We start from the raw sequence: 22,896 nt of genomic DNA, 5'->3' as shown, positions 1-22,896 counted from the left end.
TCGAGAGGCGCTATGAAATTCATTAAATACACCAAAACCAGCGGACTCCTCTATTAGAGATCCATCTGTGAAAAACGTTCTTGCAGAATCAATATGGCCAAACTTTGCAGCGTATAATGACGGAGCAATCATAGGACGATGATGCTCTGGAATTCCGCGGATTTCCTGTGTCATAGATAAATCAAAATTCACTGAATTGCCGAAATCGGAGAAGATTACACGATTGGGAATATTTCTTGAAGGGCTGACATCCTGTGTTAAATATAGGTAGTATAAAGTCATAAAACATGTTTGAGGATTTAGCTCCAGAAGCTTCTCAAAATTTGCAATCACCAGTGGGTTCATTATTTCGCAACGGGTGAGGAGCCTCAGAGATAACCCTGAAAAACGGACGGATAGTGGCAACATGCCCGCCAGCACTTCGAGACTCATAGTATGAGTCGAGTGCATGCATCCTAACGCGATACGAAGACAACGATACTGGATCCGTTCCAGCTTGATGATGTGCGTTTTAGCTGCCGACTGGAAGCAAAAACTGCCGTACTCTAAAACCGATAAAATCGTTGTCCGGTACAACGTCAGAAGATCTTGTGGATGAGCTCCCCACCACGTTCCGGTAATTGATCGAAGGAAATTGATCCTTAGTTGGCATTTTCTTCTCAGATACTCAATGTGGGATCTCCAGGTGCATTTGGAATCGAACCAGACCCCGAGATATTTAAAAGACATGGAATGAGTGATCGGTTTACCCAAAAGTTGAAGCTTCGGTTGTGCTGGGCTATGCTTCCTAGAAAAAACGACCAACTCAGTTTTCTCCGTGGAGAATTCGATACCTAGCTGAATAGCCCAAGTAGACAAATTGTCCAAGGTATCCTGTAAGGGTCCTTGCAGGTCAACCTCTTTTGGCCCTGTGATAGACACTACGCCATCATCTGCAAGTTGTCTCAACGTGCAATTGTCACTAAGACAATTGTCAATTTCTCTAACGTAGAAATTGTACAAAAGGGGGCTTAAACATGAGCCTTGGGGGAGACCCATGTAGCTAAATCGAAAAGCTGTAGAGTTTCCATGAGAAAAGCTCATATGTTTTTCTGACAGCAAATTGTACAAAAAATTATTAATTAATGGAGACAATCCACAAACGTGGAGTTTCTCTGAAAGAACTTCAACGGATACTGAATCAAAAGCCCCCTTGATATCCAAGAACACAGAAGCCATTTGCTCTTTCTTAGCAAAAGCCAACTGAATTTCCGAGGAAAGCAACGCGAGACAGTCGTTCGTTCCCTTACCCCTACGGAAACCAAATTGAGTATCTGAAAGAAGGTGGTTCGTCTCAACCCATTCGTCGAGGCGAAAAAGGATCATTTTCTCCATCAATTTCCGAATACACGACAGCATCGCGATGGGCCGATACGAATTGTGATCCGACGCGGGTTTATCAGGCTTTTTAATGGCTATCACCCTCACTCGTCTCCAATCGTCGGGAACAATATTGAGCTCCAAGAACTGATTGTACAAGTTCAACATGCGCCTCTTAGCGACGTCTGGGAGGTTTTTCAGCAAGTTGAACTTGATTCTATCAGATCCCGGGGCAGAATTGCCACACGAAAGGAGAGCGAGTGAAAGTTCGACCATTGAAAAAGGGTGACTGATTTCGTCTACCGAATTCGCGGTTTCGCGAGGAATCAACTGCGACGGCACGGAATCCGGACACACTTTTCGCGCGAATTTAAGAATCCATTGATCCGAGCATTCCTCGCTTTCGTTGTTAGTAGACCGGTTACGCATTCTTCGCGCCGTACTCCAAAGCGTATTCATAGACGTTTCGCGCGACAATCCGTCTACAAACTGCCGCCAGTAACCCCGTTTTTTGGCCTTGATGAGGCTCTTGAGTTCGCGTTCAAGAGATGTGTATGCGTTGAAATGCTCGCGTGTTCCGCGTTTCCGAAAAAGTTTAAACGCGTCGGACTTTTTACGGTAAACCTCCGTGCATTGTTGATCCCACCAGAGCGATGGTGTTTTCTTACGAATAGACGATCGCGGCACCGGTCGTGTTTGAGCTTGAAGTGCGCTGTCGACGATGAGATTAGAGAGGAAATTATATTCCTCCAACGGCGGAAGCTCTTCCACTGACGATACCGTATCGCCTATCGCGGATTGGAACTTAGTCCAATCAATGTTACGGGTTAGATCATACGCGACGTTAACGGATTCTGACGAGTTGAACCCACTGGCAATCGAAATTTTGATCGGCAGATGATCACTACCGTGCGGATCCTGGATTACATGCCAAGTGCAATCCAACGATAGTGAATTGGAGCAAAAGGTGAGGTCTAATCTGCTACCATTCGAGGATGGACCAGCCAAACGTGTTACTTCTCCATTGTTAAGGATTGTCATGTTGAAGTTGTCGCAGAGATCATAAATCAAAGTAGAACGGTTATCATCGTACAGCTCCCCCCAGCCTGTACCGTGGGAGTTAAAATCTCCCATGATCAACCATGGAGCGGGAAGTACCGCACATATGTCGAAAAGTTGTTTGCGATTAACAGAGACTCTAGGAGCAATATATACAGAAGCAATACAAAGGCTCTTACCTTTAATGGTAGCCTGACATGCGACAACTTCAATACCGGGGAATTCGGGAAGATTCACTCTATAGAAGGAATGGCACTTTTTGATCCCCAAAAGTACCCCTCCTCCACGTGAATCCTCACGATCCAATCGAATAATGTTAAAATCGTAAAAAGGGAGATCAATTTCTGAAGAGAGCCATGTTTCACAGAGGGCAAATGCATCGCAATTATTGTTATGGACTAAATACTTGAACGAATCTAATTTCGGAATAAGACTTCGACAATTCCACTGTAGAACAGTGATCAAATCCCCGACCTCGTTTGGAAAATTATCCATCGAAGGAGATGATAGCTGCAAGAAGGGGCCATTTTGAAGTCAATAGCTTCAAGAAGGATTTCACAGTGGGAAGCAATGTGAGGACAATGCTTTTCAGAGGATCAGAAATGTTGAGGTATTTGAGAATACCGTCCACAATGTCATCAAATGAGAACAACCCAGATGAAGAAGGGGTTTCTGTTCTTAAAATTGGGGCATCAGGGGTTTTGGATGTCCCCGGAAGTGGTGGAAAATCCTGGGTATAGTCAGTTCTGCGGAATCCAGGAGGAGTAGAAGTCTCCTTTTTTCCACCACTCCTTGATTTAGGCAAGCTGATTTGGGGTTCTTTATTTGCAACAATCCGCGAACGGATGCGCTTTCGTTTCCGTGCAGAACCTTCCGGAAAACTGAAAGAAGTTCCCTCCTCAGCCAAGTCAGAGTCAGTCTCGTCATCTGACAAAAGAGAAAAGGGATTTTTGTCATTGGTCGATGGCGTGGCTGTCTTAAGCATTTCTGCAAAAGACCGCCTGGAACGTTCCTTAAGGGAGCGTTTCATTTTGTCCCCGAGCTGTTTGTACGCCGGGCACGACGAGAGAGCATGAGGAGGAGTTCCGTTGCAGTACACGCATTTTGGTGCAGTAGCTGCGCAGGCGCCATCCTCATGCTTCTCCCCGCATGTGGAGCAGCGTGCCTTGTTGCCGCAGTGGGAGGCCGTATGTCCCAACCGCTTACAATGCTGGCAGTTCATGACCCGAGGTACAAACAACCGCACAGGAAGACGAAGTTTTCCCAGCTCGATGTATTGAGGAAGGGCAGATCCAGAAAAGGTCACCCGAAACGAGTCTGTGGGGGTAAAACTCTTTTTACCCTCGCTGAGCGATACTGACTTCATTCTATGAACGGCCAGTATCTTTACCGGAGGAAGCAAGGGGTTCTTGAATCGGCCAACCGCTTGCTTCTCCAGTATCTCGGGGTTCAGACTCGCCTCAGTGACCACGCCTTCGATCTCCACATCAGAGGCTGGAATGTACACCCTATATTCCAGTGTGAAAAATTGGGAAACAGCAATTTCATTGGCCTGTTTCAGGTTAGCGACGGTCACACGAAGTTTGTTGTGCCTAACCTTCGTTATTTCGGTCACGGCAGAGAATCGCTTTGTCAGATCATCAGATATCTGAACAACATTCAAGGGTTTGTTTTTGGGCTGAAAATAGACAACCCATGGGCCAGTCGAGTCATTCGGGTAGGCCCGCAATCTGGAGTTTTTCTCAGCCTGCCCATTGACAGACTGAGACGACGAACCAGGGATGACATCATCATTTTTCTTAGATGAATGGTCATCCATGTCGTCTTCTGACAAAACATCCATTTTGTTCAACTAGTGGGAGCGCAAAACGCTCTCCCACTGAACGCACAGACACAATACACAGAAAACACTACAAACACAGAAATACAAAATGAAAATTTAACTAATGGGGGAGTAAAAGAAACAAGAAAAAACAAAAACTTATCTGATAATCCTATACTACTACCACCGAGCGTTATATGTGTAGGCGTTTACACAGATGGCTGGGAAGCGACGCGCAGCGTGGATGACCTTCGCTGTGGTGCACTTGATCCGAGACGGCTAATACATAGGTGTAACAGTCGGAAGAAGTGTTAGTTTGTTTACTTAAATGAACCATGCCCATTTTGTTATGGCATGTTTGCTATAAGAAATGCGCCTCGTGTTTATTAGCGAATTTCACATCAAAGATTGATTAATTGAGTAGGAAATCAGTTTGGCACGGCATTTGTGACCAGCATACACCTTCCGGTAGTATGAAACCAGGTCAAAAACTGTTCAAATCCGCAGATAAAATTTTTGTTTTGAATTTCTGTATAGCAAAATAGTGAACTTTTCGTGAACATTAACGGCAAAGAACTCACCAACACTGGGAGACTGTGAGTTCCTGCCCACCTGTCATTTTCCATCGTGCACTTGATCGAGGCGCGGCACTCAGCACACACAGGCTCACGATGAATGATGAACGATGTAGATGTAGAAACGGGTGCTCACACTCGATGATGATGATACGTGAGCGAATATGCGTAAGCGCGTATGCGTGACCACGCAACGATGATGCCCAAATTTGTTTGCGAATTTCCAATAGCACGGATTAATCTTTCCGAAAATGACACTTTCTACTAAAAAAAACTCACTTTTCGATCAATTTACCGGGAACTATGCCAGGAGTCACTTAGAGAGAAAAAAACTGATAAATTATATCAAGCGAATACCGAAAAAACTTCAAAAACAACGGAGCGCGAAACAAGTCGACCGTACTTCTTGCTAGGACGCAGTGGGATGTGTGCATTGCAACAGTTGGACATTTGTGTAATTTTCAATAGTGACTTATTGAAAATTAATAAAGTGTTTGTTTTAGCAGTTTTTTAAAAACATTTTCAATCGATTGGCTCGTTCAGAATTAAAATCCATCCGCTATTGACAGAATTACATGTGGTCAAAACCTGACCACTTTTCGTAACGCGGTCGATTTTGGTTTTTTTGAAATTGCTCCCCCAATATGTTGCCGAAAGACATAATCCTAAGTAAAAATTAATCAAAACACATCGTGTAATGGTAGATCGAGTTCGGGAAAGAACATTGCTTGAAAAATGGAAGGGGTTTTGAATTTCCTCGAGTTTTCGAAAATATCGAATTAAGGAGAGTTGGCTATAATTATAAACAGTGTACTTTTCTCGGGAACGGTTTCCTGTTTGGTGTTGGTTATGTAAAAATGTATATGTCATGCTGAACATTGCATTAGGTCCTAACTAACATTGACAGATTCTCTTCATTGTCTTTCTTTTTGTATCTCCACGGCCATGAAAAGACATTCCCAGGTATTTTCAGCACACAGATCGATAAAAGAAGCTTTTATCTAGCATCTAATATGACAAACACAACATCAATCGATTATGTGCTCAAGTTATTTACGAAAGAGAAAGTCGACGGAGAGAATCGATCAAAGTTACTTAGGACCTACACACTTAATTCAGATCACCGAAGTCGGTAGGAATTTACCGGGTTTTTGAACAGCAGAACAACTCGGTAAAATTTTCAAATGACCGTTACACGTGAGAAATCAAGACAATTTATAAATTTTATTTTTCATCAATAAATGGGGTAAAGTGAACAACTTCTGTACAAGTTCGGGATAATTTTTCTAATAATTTGATTTTTCACTGATTTTTAAACTTTTACCGAACAGTTCTGTAGTTCAAAATTTACCGAACGACGGAGGCCTGGATTAGTGTGTAATGCAATGTTCAGCTTTATGTTATATATATTATTTCAGCTTTATGTAATATGCAATTGAATTCGATTTCCAATAAACTGAGAAGCATGATTTTGGGTGAAATTAGCGGATGATGTCATGATGTCTTCTTCTTCTTATTCTTATTACCCAAGTAACATTGCAAGTTTTATGGAGGTTTTAAAGCATGCTACAAGTGTAAATCATGGTCTACAGAACCCTTATAAAACAAAAATTGTTACTTGGGTATCCTCCTCTTCCTCCTCCTCCTCCTCCTCTTTCTTCTTCTTCATCTTCTTCTTATTCTTCTTCTTATTATTCTTCTTCTTCTTCGGTGTCTTCTCCATATTCAACTTATCATTCTTGTTATTCTTCTTCTTCTTCTTATTCTTCTTCTTCTTCTTCTACTTCTTCTTCTTCTTCTTCTTCTTCTTCTTCTTCTTCTTCTTCTTCTTCTTCTTCGTCTTCTTCTTCTTCAAATGTCAAGCAGAATGCGTGCTCTCAACTTAGTGTTTTAGATGCACTTCTTCAGTTATTAATTGAGAGCTTTTTAGCCTGTACTATTTCTGCATTAAAGCTATGTCCATTTAGAATCTGGAATAATAAAATCATCTGTATCTCGGTAACGGATTGACGTACAAATTAGGTTAATACATCAAAACAAAGGTAATTCACTGTACTTTAAGGAAAAAATATCAATACAAATCATTCTTCTTTGTTTCTAATGAAAATTCACACTTTCTTCTTTATTCCTCCAATCAAACGATGCACACCTCCGGAGTCAACTTCCTTGGCACATTTGTTCCACATTTTAGTCATCTGAATCGCGTCCCGAGCCGTTTTTCCAATTTTCTCAAGCTTCCGCTTCATTATTGCCCAAAATCTCTCGATGGGCCGGAACTGCGGGCAGTTGGGTGGATTTATGTTTTTATCGATGAAATCTACGTTATTATCGTGGTACCACTGGATGACTTTCCGGCTGTTGTGGCAACTCGCCAAATCTGTCCAAAACTTCACGGGACCTTTATGGGATTTAATGCAAGGTAGTACGTGGTTTTTAAGGCATTCTTCCTTGTACAGCTTCGAGTCCATCGTCTTATTCGTCACGAACACTTTGGTCTTTGCTCCGCAGCTGCATATCCCTTGCCAAATCATCAGTATTTTTTGGCAAATTTGTTCATAAAAGCAAACTTAAACTTCGCAGGAACATCTCCTCGTGCCGTCGCCATGTAGAATTTTCGGCCAGGAAGCTGTACGAAATCCATTTTGACGTAGGTTTCATCGTCGATGAGCAGGTACTTCGATGGTACTTCGTCAAAACCTGCTGGTAAAGTTTCCGAGCTCGAGTTTTGGTGACGAAACTTTACTTCAACGTTCTGTTTGGTTGCTTGCTGGCTCGATAAGAACGATATCCTGCTCGCAAACGAATTCTTCGAACGGTACTGCGAGCAGCAGCGTATTTTTGTGCGATTTCATTATCTGATATTCATTTTCTCTGACGGTTCTCAACACCTTCTGGTTGAGCTTGCGGTCATATGTTCCACTACGACGTTTACCTTGAGGCACTCGATCCAAGTTTTTTCGCTCCCTGAAACGTTTGAGCACATCATACACGGTTGATTTGGCGATTTTCAACGTTTTTGAGATTTTTATTGCGGATTACGTTGGATTATCAACGTGGGTGTGCAGATTTTTTTGTCTCCTCCCGGATTCCATCTGGAATAATTTTTGACTCACTGCACGAAACACCGTGAAATTTATACCACAGAAAGTGGTCGCCTAGGTAAACAAACCACTGTAAAATAATTCTTGCAGCGGCCACTTTCCGTGCCGCTGCAACACAATAAGTGATTCCGAATTCTAACTAGACAGAAATTTAGCATAATTGTGTGGCAAGTACAATCATACTCTATGTCCAGGGAAGTCGAGAAATGTTCCAACCCGAAAAATTTCCAGACCGGACCGGGAATCGAACCCAGCTACGTCCAGCATGGTCTTGCTTTGTAGCTGCGCCTTTACCAACTGCGCTAAGGAAGGCCCGATAACAGAATGACACTGGTATTTTAATAAAATCAACATTAAACTAATTACGTCATTATTACAAAACTCTCCACCCCCCAGATACAAATCCTAGAACTTTGATCGCTACACTGGTCTATTAAAATCACTTTAATTTGATGCGTAAGCTTTTCTTCAACGTCAAAACAATCAAACGTTTCCGTCAACGCCACCGGGAACAAACTACGACAATAATATACCTTGTGAGCAGCGAAGAACGTTGGTTCCAGTTGACAACCGAATGAGCGAATATAGAGACGGAGAGGAAATCCTAAACGTCAATAGTAAAAACAAGGTGTTGAACTACAGTACATCATATTTTTCTTTGAAAGTGATATTAATATTTGATTAATACCTATACTTATTATTTTTTTGCTACCTAATCCTTTCCTGTTTGATGGGACTTCCCATTCATTATTTAATTGAAATTTGCTAACAATTGTTTTGGAAATGTAGATCGACTCCGTTGGGATTTTGCACACGCCATCACGTTGTGGAAAATACATTAAAAACCTAAATTCTTTAAGCATAAATTGAGATATTATAGAACGAATTAACATTACAGTTTGAGCTATAACTACACGAACTGCTAGAATAACTTGGTTTTTCTACGAAAACATCCGAACAGTTTCTTAAGAAGCAAAATTATGTGTTACCCCAGATTACCAGTTTCACTGGTTGCCACAACATTAAACATTAAAAAGCACTTCAAATCCCTCCGTTCAATGGATTTCGATTTAAATCTCACAAAATCATCCCCGACGCTTCTCATTCACACCGCAAATCATATTGCATTCACATCTTCATATCTGCCTGCCTACCAATTAGTAGTCAATTCAACCTAATGATTCAATCTCACCCAACCGCATTGACGTCATCGTGCATATAACCGACGATCATCAGCGGCAGAAGCAGCCCCTCGATTAAGCTCATCTCATATCTTGGACACGCAACACACCACGTTGCTGCCGATGCTGCCGTAACTGCCGCAGAAGCCATCCAATATGTTGACCCTTGACCCGGCGATGGCGGCAGCGATGGTGGTGGTGCGGCGTAAATTTATATGTACAACACTTATGGAGCTTATGATTACACACATTCCCAATCACGGCTGACTGGGAAACAGCTCCTTCATCGTTTATGAGCCGTATCCCAACCAACAACAGCATGTGCTGCCCTCTTGCGGAGAGACCCCACATTCCTCATATTCAGCCAATATGTCTATTATCGCATCCCAGCAAGCTCCTCGTAGAAAATCGAACGAAACGGTGTTCTGGACCTAGCCCATGCTTCGCAGAGGAGAACTCAATTTTTATATGAACCGTCTGCTGATGCTTGGGAGATGCCCAACTTTGGAACTACGCCGACCAATTTAGGGGAGCACTTCTAAGCGGTTTCCATCGCAGTCGCCGTCTTCGTCACAGTCGTTGGGCGTTGATGGAGTTTGATCGTTTCACCGCAAAGTAACATTGAACGAAGGAACGAGGGAGAACGGGGAGGGATGGGGGGTAATTTAAATACAAATGTGAATATTTGAATAAATGGCTTTCCTATATGGTACGCGCTGTGCCAAGTCAAGCCCCAACAACGGCGCGGTGCTGTGTAGGTGTTGAATGAAATGTATCTTCGATTATTTATTGCTAACGCTTTGTAATTGTACGAAATATTTGAAATTATGATGAGCCAGGTGGATTTCAACCTGTTTTGATATGTGTTCGGGAAACGGTGGACGGTGGCAGCCGTGAGGCAGGTGGGGATAGTTATGTTTTAGTTCGGTGTTTGTGATGGTAGCTCATAGCTATGAGCGTGGATAAAGAGGTTGTGTTGTTTTTTTTTTCGCAAACAGGTAGATTTGTTTGGCTTTAAGCCACGCAGGTCATCCACGCCGAAAGTCAAGTGTTGGCCATATTTCATAACGTGTTAAGCCTCTCTGGCCAAAATACGACGACACGACGCAGGCGCGAATAAGCCATGGCACTCCCTCGCATCAGCGCGATATAAGCAGTAACGGACGGGTGGTTGGTTTTATGGCACGTTCTTGAGCGGATTTTCGGTGGCTTTTTATTTGAATTCCTTTGAAAACTTTTAGTGGATTTTTCTCCTCATCAGGCTGACAGGCATTCACGGAGAGGGGCCCTCTTCGGTCTATTTAAGCCGATAAATGACTCAAGCGGCTTTCTGGAGGCTCGTGCACTGTCAACTTGATGTCCGTTCGGAGTGACGAAAAACAAATAATGCCTTGGGGTGGTGGCAGGGTGGTATTCACAAATTAAAAACGTCAAGCGCGAAAACTGCACCAACAATTTGGATAGGTACCTCAAGTATTTTTTTAATATGTTTTTAGAGTTATTTGCAGATAAACCTTTCTCCTCGTCCCATTGGGTTTTGTCTCAACACTAACTTAACGCCTATTTTGTGTTAATTGAGCACTTGCACAGTTATTAATTGAGAACTTTCTAAGCATGACCAGGTGATGGATCTCCGAATTCCCTTCCCATGGACATGGAGGTTGACGGTGCTGAAGCAAAGGGTTATGTTTAGTCTCTTGATATTTGCAACTATGATGATTTCCCATTGTGAAACATATCACTTTTGCAATGCTTCCTATGCCTCAAACGATTAATTCTTGGTTATTAATAGAACTTTCATGATGAAATCGGCTGCTTCATGCAGACTTAGCAATTTTGCTTATAGTATCAGATTTGTTCTGTATACAGAGGAACTGGGAGGGCTTATTAGAAACTTCTCACCAATAAAGTAATGATTGTCTCGTAAAAAAATTATATAACATTTTATTAACATTTAATTTTATTTTAGCATAATATTTTTGTTATAGCCAATAAGCATACAATACAAAAGATTCAATAGTCGTTTTCGCGTGAAATATATTTTTTTCTTTCTATTTATTAGCTTTCAGTTGATTTTGATACGTTTTAAGATCTCGGTTTTGTTTTTTTTTTGTGATTTGTTAGATTTCCCAGTTTGGTTAGATGTTTCGAAACTAACGCATGCTCATAGGCCTAATAGAAAGATAGGTAGTAAAAAAGTGTATTCTGAAAAATAGCTACATGAAACACTTTTGGGAGAATATCTTGTTGAAACCATGATTAAGACTTGTAGAATGCTTTGGAACCTTCATAAAACTTTCAATGTTACTTGGGTGCAGTCACGTTTTATCTGCAGTCAATATTTTTTAAGTTTTCCTGTAATTATCGTAAATAATTGTTATTCAATAAGGGTTCATTTGGGTATAGATACTCGATGTTCTGTTACAGAATTTTTACATAAATTGGTACTAGGCCAGGTCCTGGAAATCGAATCAGCAGGACATTTCATCGAACATCATTCCTAATCTTGTTTGGCAACTCACTAGGTAAGCCACCTTCAATCTGATCGATCCCCCTTCTTCGCTGCGCATAGCTTCGTCTCGTTCCAGTCGGATCGCTACCAAGATCCATTTTCATTGGGTCGTTATCCAACATTGTTGCGATATGCCCAGCCCACCGTAATCGTCCGATTTTCGCATTTGATCTAAATTTCTTAATTTACAAACCTGCTGCAATGCTACATAATGATTCAATTATTTTCTACAGTGATTCAACAATTTCCGAGCTTAATCCAAACTTTTCAAAATTGGTTTAAAATTTTTAGAACTGAGACCAAATCAGAAACGATTCAAGAAATTCCTAATTGAGGTGACACTTTTCAAAGCAGATTCAAAGCTGAGTCCGAATCTTTTTTGAAGCGAGTTCAAACTTTCGAAAACGTCATCAACATTTTTCTAACTGAGTCAAAACTTTTCTATTATGTTATTCAATTCTTTTTAAAGTTGTCAAAGCTTTCCTGCAGTGATCCAACGTATCCCAAACCTAAGCTTTAAAGAATTGGTTTCGCATTTTCTGAAGTGAGGCCACATTAGCTGATTTAATCTCTTTCCTAATGAATCCAAGGTTTCCTGCATTGATTCAAATTTTCCCGAACTGAATCCAAACTTTGACCAAAAGGGTTTGACATTTTCCAAAGTGAGCTCCAAATTTGTGTTAACTGCTGTGGCATTTGGCAAGGACACAATCTTGTTTAGGTCATCTGTGTATTGCCACGCTATTGGAGTTCTTGTTGAGCCACTTTGCAGAATCTTTAATGCATAGTTTGTAGAGTCGAAATTTCCTGCTGCCTGGAAGGAGTTCCAGTACACAAGAAAGGAGACAAACGTGATGTTAAAAACTACAGAGCAATCACCAACCTTTCATCTGCCTCAAAGCTGTTTGAGATAATTGTGAGTGGGGTAATTCTTGAACGTACCAAATGTTACATCTCCTGCGACCAATGTGGCTTCATGCCAGGACGTTACTACAAATCTCCTGGATTTTACCACGACGTGTTTCGAACAACTGGAGAATGGGGCGCAAGTAGACGTCATCTATACGGACCTAAAAGCAGCGTTTGATACGATCAACCATGATACTCTGTTGGATAACTTTCCAAACTCGGCACATCAAATCGGTTGACATCGTGGTTTTGCTCGTACCTGACTTCCCAACAAACAATTTTAGCTGCAGATTAGCTTATACAGGCAAAAAATAGCTGTATAAGCCAATTTTTGGCTGTATAAGCTAATCTGCAGCTAAAATTGTTTGTTGGGTTGCAGGTCTTTGCGGGTTAAACTTGATTCCAGTACTTCCTCGTATTTTACAAACTCGTCGAGCGTACCACAGGGTAGCAATCTTGGCCCGTTGTTGTTTCTTTTATTCTTCAATTACGTATTGCTTGTTCTTGGAGATGGTTGCAGGCTTGCGTATGCCGATGACCTAAAGCTGTATTTCATGGTGCGATGTACTGAGGATTGTATTCGTCTTCAATCGCTATTGTTTATTGTTTATTGTTGCCATACATCAACAGGCTGGCTGTAGCCCAAATGATGTTAATAATACTAATCATAATAATAATAATAGTAAAATTACATGTCAAATAATCACAGAAAGAAAAACAAAGCAACATGGTCAGAATGTAAAAAAAAACATAAATGGAAATACACTAATTTTCTCTGTCAGTCACTGCGGCCGGCGAAAACAGATGAGAAGCGCATCACGTGTGAGGTGAAAGTCGAATACAGATGCAACTCTGTTGAACACACGCTGTAGTCCGCAAATCGCACCATATGCCCCGTAGTTCGTGCGACTCAGTGGCAGTCTCAGCATGAGGTTGTTACGGAGGGGTCGGGGTTGCACGTTTAGGTCAATTTGCCTTAGGATAGCCTCACAATCTATTCGGCCCTGTAGAGTGTCGGTGATAATCAAAGCTCTGTTGGTGTCCCTTCTAATCCGGAGAGGTTCAAGGTTTATCAGTTGGCAGCGACTCTCGTAGCTGGGCAGCCGAAGCGGATCTCTCCAGGGCAGTCTACGAAGCGCAAAACGAAGAAAGCGACGTTGAACAGATTCGATTCTCTCGGCACCATTGTTGTAATTCGGATTCCAAACCGCAGAACAATACTCAAGCGTCGATCGTACAAGGGAGCAGTAAAGAGATTTTAAGCAGTAGACATCGGTGAAATTCTTAGCTATCCTGAAGATGAATCCTAAAGTCCTAGACGACTTATTGATGACATAAGAAATGTGTTGCCTGAATGTTAGCTGTGAATCCAACACCACACCCAGGTCTTTCACCTGATTCACGCGTTCGAGTGTCGTTCCAAGCAGGTCATAGCTGAATACAATCGGTTGCTTTTTTCGTGAGAACGTTATGGCAGAGCACTTTGCTGGGTTCACTACCATTCGATTTAAAGTACACCAACTGGCAAAGACATTAAGCTGATGTTGAAGATTGTGGCAGTCAGCGATCGAGCAAATTCGTAAAAATATTTTGAGGTCGTCTGCATATGCTAATCGAGGTCCTTCGATAACCAGGTTCACGTCGTTGAAGTAGAGTAGAAAAATCAACGGTCCCAGATGGCTTCCCTGCGGTATACCAAAGAAGCTAGCTGATTTGCAATCTCCTATAGCAACCATAAGTTGGCGACCAGTAAGATACGAACGGAACCAACTCAAGAGATTACCGCTCACCCCAAGCCTGTCGAGTTTAGCAATCGCAATGTCATGATTCAACTTATCGAATGCCGCGGATAGATCGGTATATATAACGTCCGTCTGTACCCGTTCAGTCATACTATCGGTAATGTAGGATGTGGGGCATAGCAGATTGGTGGTTGTAGAGCGACCGCCAGTAAACCCGTGTTGATCAGCACTCAGATACTGCTTGCTGTGAGAGAGCAACGGTTCCATAATAACAAGCTCGAATAGTTTCGAAACAGCACTCAGCGATGTAATTCCACGATAGTTATCCACGGCTCGTTTGCTTCCCTTTTTGTGGACAGGAAACATGTGTGCACATTTTTTTGAGTGCTCACGAAGCAGAGGTCCAAACTACGGTTGTTCTCGTTGACTACGTAGTTAATTTGAGAAAGCGTTGCTACGCTATAGTTATCGAGAAGGCCGATAGCTCCTGCATGAAATACAGAACGTTCTGGATCTGGATAGAGGAAGCCGCTATGGGATGGTCTCCACGAAACGCCTGCTAGGTTAAAGTCCCCAAAAATGAATAGCTCATCAATTGGAGTCGCTCTTTCCATTACTGTGAAAACTGATTGACATTGAGTCTCGATGAGTTCAAGATCACGAACTCGATCTGGAGGCATGTACAATGCGCACAAAAATAATGTGCGATCGCCCAGTTTAATGGCTGTCCAAACCTGTTCCACACTGTTCCACGATTGATTTTCGATTGCTCTCGCCTCCAATCCGGAACGGACAGCCACAAGAACGCCACCACCAGTAGATTTTCGGCTGTTGTTTGGATTCCGATCGCAACGAAAAACCTCATAATCGGATCCGAACACCTGGCTGGAAAGCGTTCGCGAATCGAGCCACGTCTCGCATAGGACAATCACGTCATAGCAACGATCCGATACAGCAAGCCGGTAGTCGTCAACATCAGAATTCATTCCGCCGGCGTTTTGGAAGAAAATCACGATGTCCTGCTTGCGGCTTACAATCGAACGTCTGTTCTCCCTGGAAATCACGGAAGCATCAGGCAGCGAATGAACATTAACAATACCATGCGGATACTCGCCATAGTGACTGGGTTGGAAGACCCCCTCTCCGCATCCGACTACAGGCTATTGGATCTATTCGTTAGTTGGTGCAATCGAAATAGGCTTACCGTGAGCATACCAAAATGCATGGTAATGTCGTTTTACCGCATTAAGCAGCCAATTATTCTCGATTATGCCATCAACGGTGTTATACTGCAAAGAACCGACCAGTTCAGCGATCTAGGCGTTCTACTAGATAATAAATTATCGTTTAACCTCCACCGTACTGCTGTGATCACCAAGGCTAACCGTCAGTTAGGATTCGTGTCGAAAATATCAAAAGACTTCTCTGACCCGCACTGCTTGAAAGCTTTATTGCTCCCTTGTTCGACCTATCCTGGAAAACGCCTCCTTGGTCTGGTTTCCTCATCAGTTGACCTGGAACTTGAGGATCGAAGGTGTTCAGCGAAAGTTTATCAGAATGGCATTGCGTAACCTACCGTGGCGCGATCCGCAAAATCTCCCGCCGTATTCTGATCGCTGCAATTTGCTGAGTTTGGAAACCCTGGAACGTCGACGGAAGAATCAACAGGCAGCATTTGTTGCCAAGTTATTGAATGAGGATGTTGACTGCGTGAGTCTTCTTTCGCTGTTAGATATCCGAGTGCCGCCGAGAACATTACGAAGTGGTACCCTACTCCAACCACGATACCATCGAACAGCATTCGGTTACAACGAACCACTAACAACTATGATGCGTACGTTCACGGCTGTTGAAGAATTGTTTGAATTTGGGGAACCTTCTGCTCGCTTTTTGACTCGTATTAGAAACGCATGGATGGTATAGTTTTTTAAGATATTTCATTTAGACAACAGTCAGATGATTAATTAAACAAATAAATAAATAATTAAATTTTTTTTTCCTTTGTTTTGTTTTCCGTTGATCTTGTTTTCCGTGCTGAGCACCAATGCTACCGACGCCAGGAAGGAAGCTCCCACACCTGGACTCTACCTATCGACCCATCAACTCATGAACCGGGGACCAACGGCTTTACTTCCCTTCCGAAGGAAGGCGTGATCAAATAATTAAATAAAATAAATAAATCTAGCATTCTTAAAAGTGTAGAAAGGCTTCCTAAGTGAACCGACACTTTTTTAAGCTTAAATTTTCCGAATGGAATGCAACTTTTTCAGAAGTTGTTCAATACCTTCCTTAGGGAGTATAACAAAGATTCCGCTCACCTAGACCCTTTCTTCACTCTTGTGAGATTCATATCCTTTGAAAATTAGGCTGAGATTTTAAAGAATAGACCTTTGTGTGTTCATATCTGATGGTCGATATTTTTTTTAAGCAAGAACAATTGCTGCGAAAACTGGGTTTACATCCACAAATCACGTATTTTTAAAGAAATTTGGGTTTCTTGATCAGCTCTGTAAGATTTTGGCTCCGTCCTTTGAAAAACAGGCTTAGATTTTATAGAATAGACCTTTGTGAGTTCATACGTGATGGTAGATTTTTTTGAAGCCAGGTTGGATCTCGGTTCTATTGTTTGAAATTTGTGCTTTGATTTTATAGAATGGAACTTCCTGAATCCGTACGTGAAGGACCAATCTGATTAAAATTCTCAAAAATAGGTATATTCATAGAAATTTGATTTTTCTGTTTTGTCGAACTGAATTTTGGGTCTTATCTTTGAAAAATAGGCTAGTATTTTATATAATAGAACTTGCTGAATCCATACGTGAGGGTTGAATTCCTCAATTTTTGAAAAAAAGCCTTTTGTGAATTTAAACACCAAAGTACGTATTCTCATAGAAACTTTGATTCTGTGTTCTGCCAACATGAATTGCGGCTCCGATATTTGAAAAATAGAGTTGGATTGTATATAATGGACCTTGCTGAATCCATACGTCAGGTTTAAATTTTTGAATTTTTGTGAAAACCGAGTTTAAATTCACAAAAATACGTATGGAAGTTCGGGTTTCCTGTTCAGCCAAGTTGGATTTTAGATTTTTATCCTTTGATAATAGGTTTAGATTTTATAGGCTGGACCTTGCTGGACGCATGCATTCGTGATGGTACATTTTTTGAAGCATGCTAATTTTTTTTTTAGTAATGTGAGATTAAATTCTCAAAATTACATATTTTTATAGAAATTTGTGTTTCCTGTTCAGCCAAGTTCAATTTCGGCGCCTTACTTTGAAAATAGTCGTGGATTTTGTAGAATTGCTGATTAATAGAAATTTGGTTTTTCGGTTCTGCCAAATTGCATTTCGGCTCATATCTTTGAAAAATAAGCTAGTATTTTATTGAATGGACCTTGCTGAATCCATACGTGAATTTTTAGCAGGGTTTGTAATTCGAAAAGTATATTTTTAGAAATATGGGTTTCCTTTTCTGCTAAGTTGGTATCAACCGTCCTTTCAAAGTTATGTTCGTTGCTAAATTCATACGTGATGATTATTTTTTTAAGCACACACAAAGCCAGGTGTAAATTGACAAAAGTATGTATTTTTGTTAAAATTTGGTTTTTATGTTCAGCAAGATGGGTTTTGGCTCCTTCCTTCGAATTTTAGACTTGGATTTTGTTAAATAGGCCTACCTGAATCCATACGTCTAGTTTGATTTGTTGAAGCACGCGCAATTGCTGAGAAAACTGAGTTTAAATTCACAAAGTAGGTATTTTCATATCAATTTGGGCTTCCTGTTCTGCCATGTTATATTTGAATAAGGAGGAAATATAGAAAAAATAACATTTTTTTAAATAACAATTACGTTTGTGGTATTCCGCTTGATCACACTTATGCGCGTGTCTGATGTCTTGTTGATAACCCGAGTGTTACACATGATAAAGTCAACATTTGTGGCTTCTGTTATGCATTATTGTCAAAAATCACGGCTTCAAAGAAGTGTAAGACTAAAGCGAAGGCTAAGAAGTAATGAAAACGCTTGAAATATACGTTTTAGGTGTGATGTAAAACTAATTTTGAATTTTTTTAAATTTTTATATCCCCCCCCCCCCTCCTCGAATGGTGCGAGCATCGAGTGACAAAAGAAAAACTTGTGATTTGTACCGGCCTAAAAGATAAATCATCTATATAGGGTAGAGCTCTACTTCGTCGTAATCGCCCATTTCCGTTATATCGATCAGAAAAGATCAATAATATCAATGATTTCACCGTGCACAAATCAATAATAGGTTTGTTCCGATGCGTTAGTTCATTAGCTACAACATCAACCCTGTTAGAGCGCATTGTATGAACAAAAGAAGCGCTCCTAGCGAATCTCCTTTTTCTACGTTTATCCGTAGGACGAAGAAAATCTAATGGCGTTTCAATGCGTTAGGATGGAATTGAAACTCGTAAGACGAATTTAGAATCAAGCAGTATTAGATTTTAAACAATATCTCAACAATTTGTGATTTTTTATCAAATACATACCATACATACTTGAAAGGTGAATAAATTTAGAAATCATCTTTGACAAAAATATTCCATTTTTTGTTTAAACTCGTTCAAAAAAGAGAGGTAAAGCGCGGTATGTGCTTAGTAGGACGGAAATTAGCTAAAAACCCTATAGGAGTAAATTCGATCATTCGGATGAGACCCTTTCTTTTTGTTTGTTTACATTTTATTTTGAACAGGATGTACTAAAAATGATGAGTTCGGCTAGCTTGACCGCTGCCGTTTTTGCTTACAGAGTAGAAGATCGTGGGTTTATTCCCAAGCTCTTCCATAGCAAAACAATTACTATGGTCGCATCGCCTGCTTAAACGAATCCTGATCTATCTCCTTTCCTACTATCCTCCTTCATATCCTCTATGGGGGCGTCGGTGTGTCGCTGGTCTTCTGTTAAGTAGATGTTACATCAACAATATCCTTCATTTCCCCGTAACGGAAAAGAATGGTAATTGTCATGCTTTTCCTATTCTGAATTCTGATTGGAGAGCTATTAATTCCCAAATAGTTTTCTGAACTTTTAGAAAGTTAACAGTTGCCAGTGGGCAACCTACGAATTACTACGTTACAAACGCAACGCAACGCAACACAACGCATGGTCGGCGATGAACCTCCGAGTTTCGAGTCCGCGGAGAACTGCCAAGTAGCATCGTCACGATCTTGTTCTGGCTCCTTTGAAGTTTGAGGTGATGGCATTTAGTACAACATTTAGCGCAGGCCTTGCTCTTTGATCAGAGAGTGTGTTTTTAATCGCTGTGCCAGGTTGGTCGAGGAAAATTTCGAGTACGAGTCGGTGATTGCAGTTTGCTCATAAGTGCCTGAGTAAATGCAAGTACATCGATGATTACCCGTAGGAACGATAGTAAAGATATATATATATATATATATATATCCATATTCTTGTTTATGTCCGGGCGTGTTTGCCGTACAGAAACCTTTTAATTTGATTTTGTGTGAAGGATGGGTTTCGGGTGTTGAAGGGCATATGAGTGATCGCAGGATTAGGATTACGATAAGGTTGATACATTGAAAAATGTATCCCTTCAGTTTGAGAAGTACTTCACCTCGCAACTGATGAACCATTTTGATGGCCCACATTACCGTGCAGGCGCCATGGGTTGACAGGGTCCAGAATTGGACAGTTTGATGTTTCTAAAGAAATATAAGTTAAAACTGTATTTGTGATATTTATCTCCATACATTCTTTGTTGTTTTCTAGCAGATAATCATGTAAGTGTTCGCTGATTCAAATACTAAATGGGATGAACATTGAGCTGTCCATAGTTGGACGTTGTTGAACTTGTGGTATTTGCACAACATTGTTTGTGAGTACCCAACTAACCATATAATCACAAATACTTTTAAATGTAGGTTAAACGGCGCCGGTGGTGTAGTGGTAAGTGTGATTACCTCTCACCCCAGCAGGCCTGGGTTCAATCCCAGTCGGCGCCGCCGGGATGTTCTGAGGCATAACATCTCTGATCACGCCTTCCTTCGGATGGGAAGTAAAGCCGTTGGTCCCCGGTTCATGAGTTGATGGGTCGATAGGTAGGGTCCAGGTGTGGGAGTTGCCTTCCTGGCACGTCGGTAGCATTGGTGCTCAGCACGGAAAACAAGATCGACGAAAAAACAAACCAAAGGAAAAAAAAAACTTAAATGTAGGTTCGAAGTGAGACAATGTCAATAAGACACGATATGGTTAATTGGGTATTCAGATGAATCTATAACTTCAAAAAATAAATCCTGGTTATATCTCTACATGTAACACTATTTTATATTACTATCCATATGATGCACCGAACGTTCATTCCGGGTGGCGAGCGAACCTGAAGAAGAAGAAGAAGAAGAAGAAGAAGAAGAAGAAGAAGAAGAAGAAGAAGAAGAAGAAGAAGAAGAAGAAGAAGAAGAAGAAGAAGAAGAAGAAGAAGAAGAAGAAGAAGAAGAAGAAGAAGAAGACACATTAGAAGAAGAAGCAGACTATACAGTATGAATGGTACCATAGAGCCCCTTCTCGGAACGAGTGTATTGGTAATGGACCTGGTCTACGCTTCAAAGTTGACTTCTGTGATGTTGGTATCACTTAAAAGGTAACATAGATAGCATCATCTTCATTGAAATGTAATTATTACTGATAATAATCGTAACTAGATGATATGCAAATTTATATGATAGGTAACTGGATCAACGATATTAAAACATGCGCATTCAATCTCGACGACTTCTAATTCTGCATTTCAACACCTTTGACTCTCCGTTCTCTTATCCTTCACCTATGCATCTACGCTTATTTGCTAAGAATCAACTTAACCCTCATTAATCATTATATATAACATATAAATATACATTCAAATGCAGATACAAAAGGGAAGGAAGGGTCCAACAGGGCACCCGATTGAAGCGATTTGGACGGGGAGAGTGGAAATGCCAACTCCCTGTTGATAACATTTCGTGGCTAAAGGGCGGGCTCTTCTCCCCATTCATTGGGGCATCTTCCTGTTTGGGAGCTCGTCTTTTTGACCAATTGCACGATCATTATTTATTATCGAGATTCTTTACTGTCCCGTAGATGCGTATAGGCTACTTGGCCCTTCATACAGTGACATGTTGAGGACAATCAGTGGTTATTAAACTTGATCAAGACAAACAGAGAAGATAGTCCACTGCTAACGGACTTAGTTTCCATGCTACAATGGTTGGCAGGCCACTATAAAGCATCATGGCTGGTCGCTCCTCTGCAACTAACTTGCCCTGCCTTACTTCCTACATCTCTAACAGTATGTCGGATCGTGCTCAGACGGATGTCATTTATACTGACTTATCTGCTCCCTTCGATAAATTGAATCACCGCATATCAATCGCTAAACTGGACAGGCTTGATATCCACAGCTGCCTTTTGCAATGGTTGCAGTCGTACCTCACCGATCGCTATCTTACTGTTATCATTGGTGATCACCAGTCCCGTACGTTCGCTGCCACATCCGGCATACCTCAGGGTAGTCACCTGGGACCGCTGATTTTCCTGATTTATTTCAACGACGTGAATCTGGTAATTGAGGGACCACGATTATCTTACGCAGATGACCTTAAACTCTACCTCCGAATTCACTCAATTGAAGACTGTTGCTTCCTTCAACGTCAGCTGAATGCTTTTGCTGATTGGTGTATTCTGAATCGTATGGAGGTTAACCCGTCCAAATGCTCGGTTATCTCTTTTTCGCGCAAGAAAGAGACTATTATGTTCAAGTATGTTTTGTTAGGCACTGAAATTGAGCGCGTCAGCCAAATTAAGGACCAAGCAGCACATCTCGCACGCCGTCGACAAAGCTTCCAGAATTATAGGGTTTATCTTCAGGATTGCCAAAGACTTCACGGATATCTACTGCCTTAAATCGTTGTACTGCTACTTGTCTCGCTCCATACTAGAATACTGCTCGGTTGTCTGGACTCCTCACTACAACAACGGTGTCGAAAGAGTTGAGTCTGTTCAGCGACGGTTCCTGAGATATGCGCTACGTAAACTGCCGTGGACGGATCCCGTCCAATTGCCTAGCTACGAAAGTCGTTTGCAACTGATCCATCTGGAGCGCCTGTCGGTCCGAAGAGATACAGCAAGGGCATTGCTAATTGCGGATATTTTGCAAGGACGCATCGATTGCCTTGTCCTCCTTGAGCAAATTGACATCAATGTTCAACCCCGAGCCCTACGGAATAATTCAATGCTGCGCCTGCCCATACAGCGAACTAATTATATCATGTTCGGTGCAATCGGTGGTTTACAGAGACTTTTCAATAGGGTCTCCGCACTGTTTGATTTCTACCTGACTCGCCAGCTGCTTCGCCGGAGGTTTAGTTCGTTTTTTCTAGATCAGTTTAGTTTGTTTAGTAATGTTCCTTTTTTTTACGAGATGACTATCTATGTACTTATTGATGTTTTGTTTTAGTACTTTTCATGTTTAGTTTAAGTTACATCATTGGGGCAAATAACGCCTGTTCATGTTCAGTCATATAAATAAATAAATGAGGGATAAATCATGGCATTTAGCACAACTCTTTCAGATGGACACTCCGTGATTTCCTTGTGGACAGCAAACATGTTTTCAG

This window comes from Ochlerotatus camptorhynchus, unplaced genomic scaffold (assembly GCF_037179485.1).
Source record: "Ochlerotatus camptorhynchus isolate MF236.1 unplaced genomic scaffold, CSIRO-AGI_Acam_v1.1 ptg000014l, whole genome shotgun sequence".
Lineage (NCBI taxonomy): Eukaryota > Metazoa > Arthropoda > Insecta > Diptera > Culicidae > Ochlerotatus > Ochlerotatus camptorhynchus.
The sequence above is the reverse complement of the archived record's forward strand: the minus strand, read 5'-3'. Positions refer to the sequence as shown.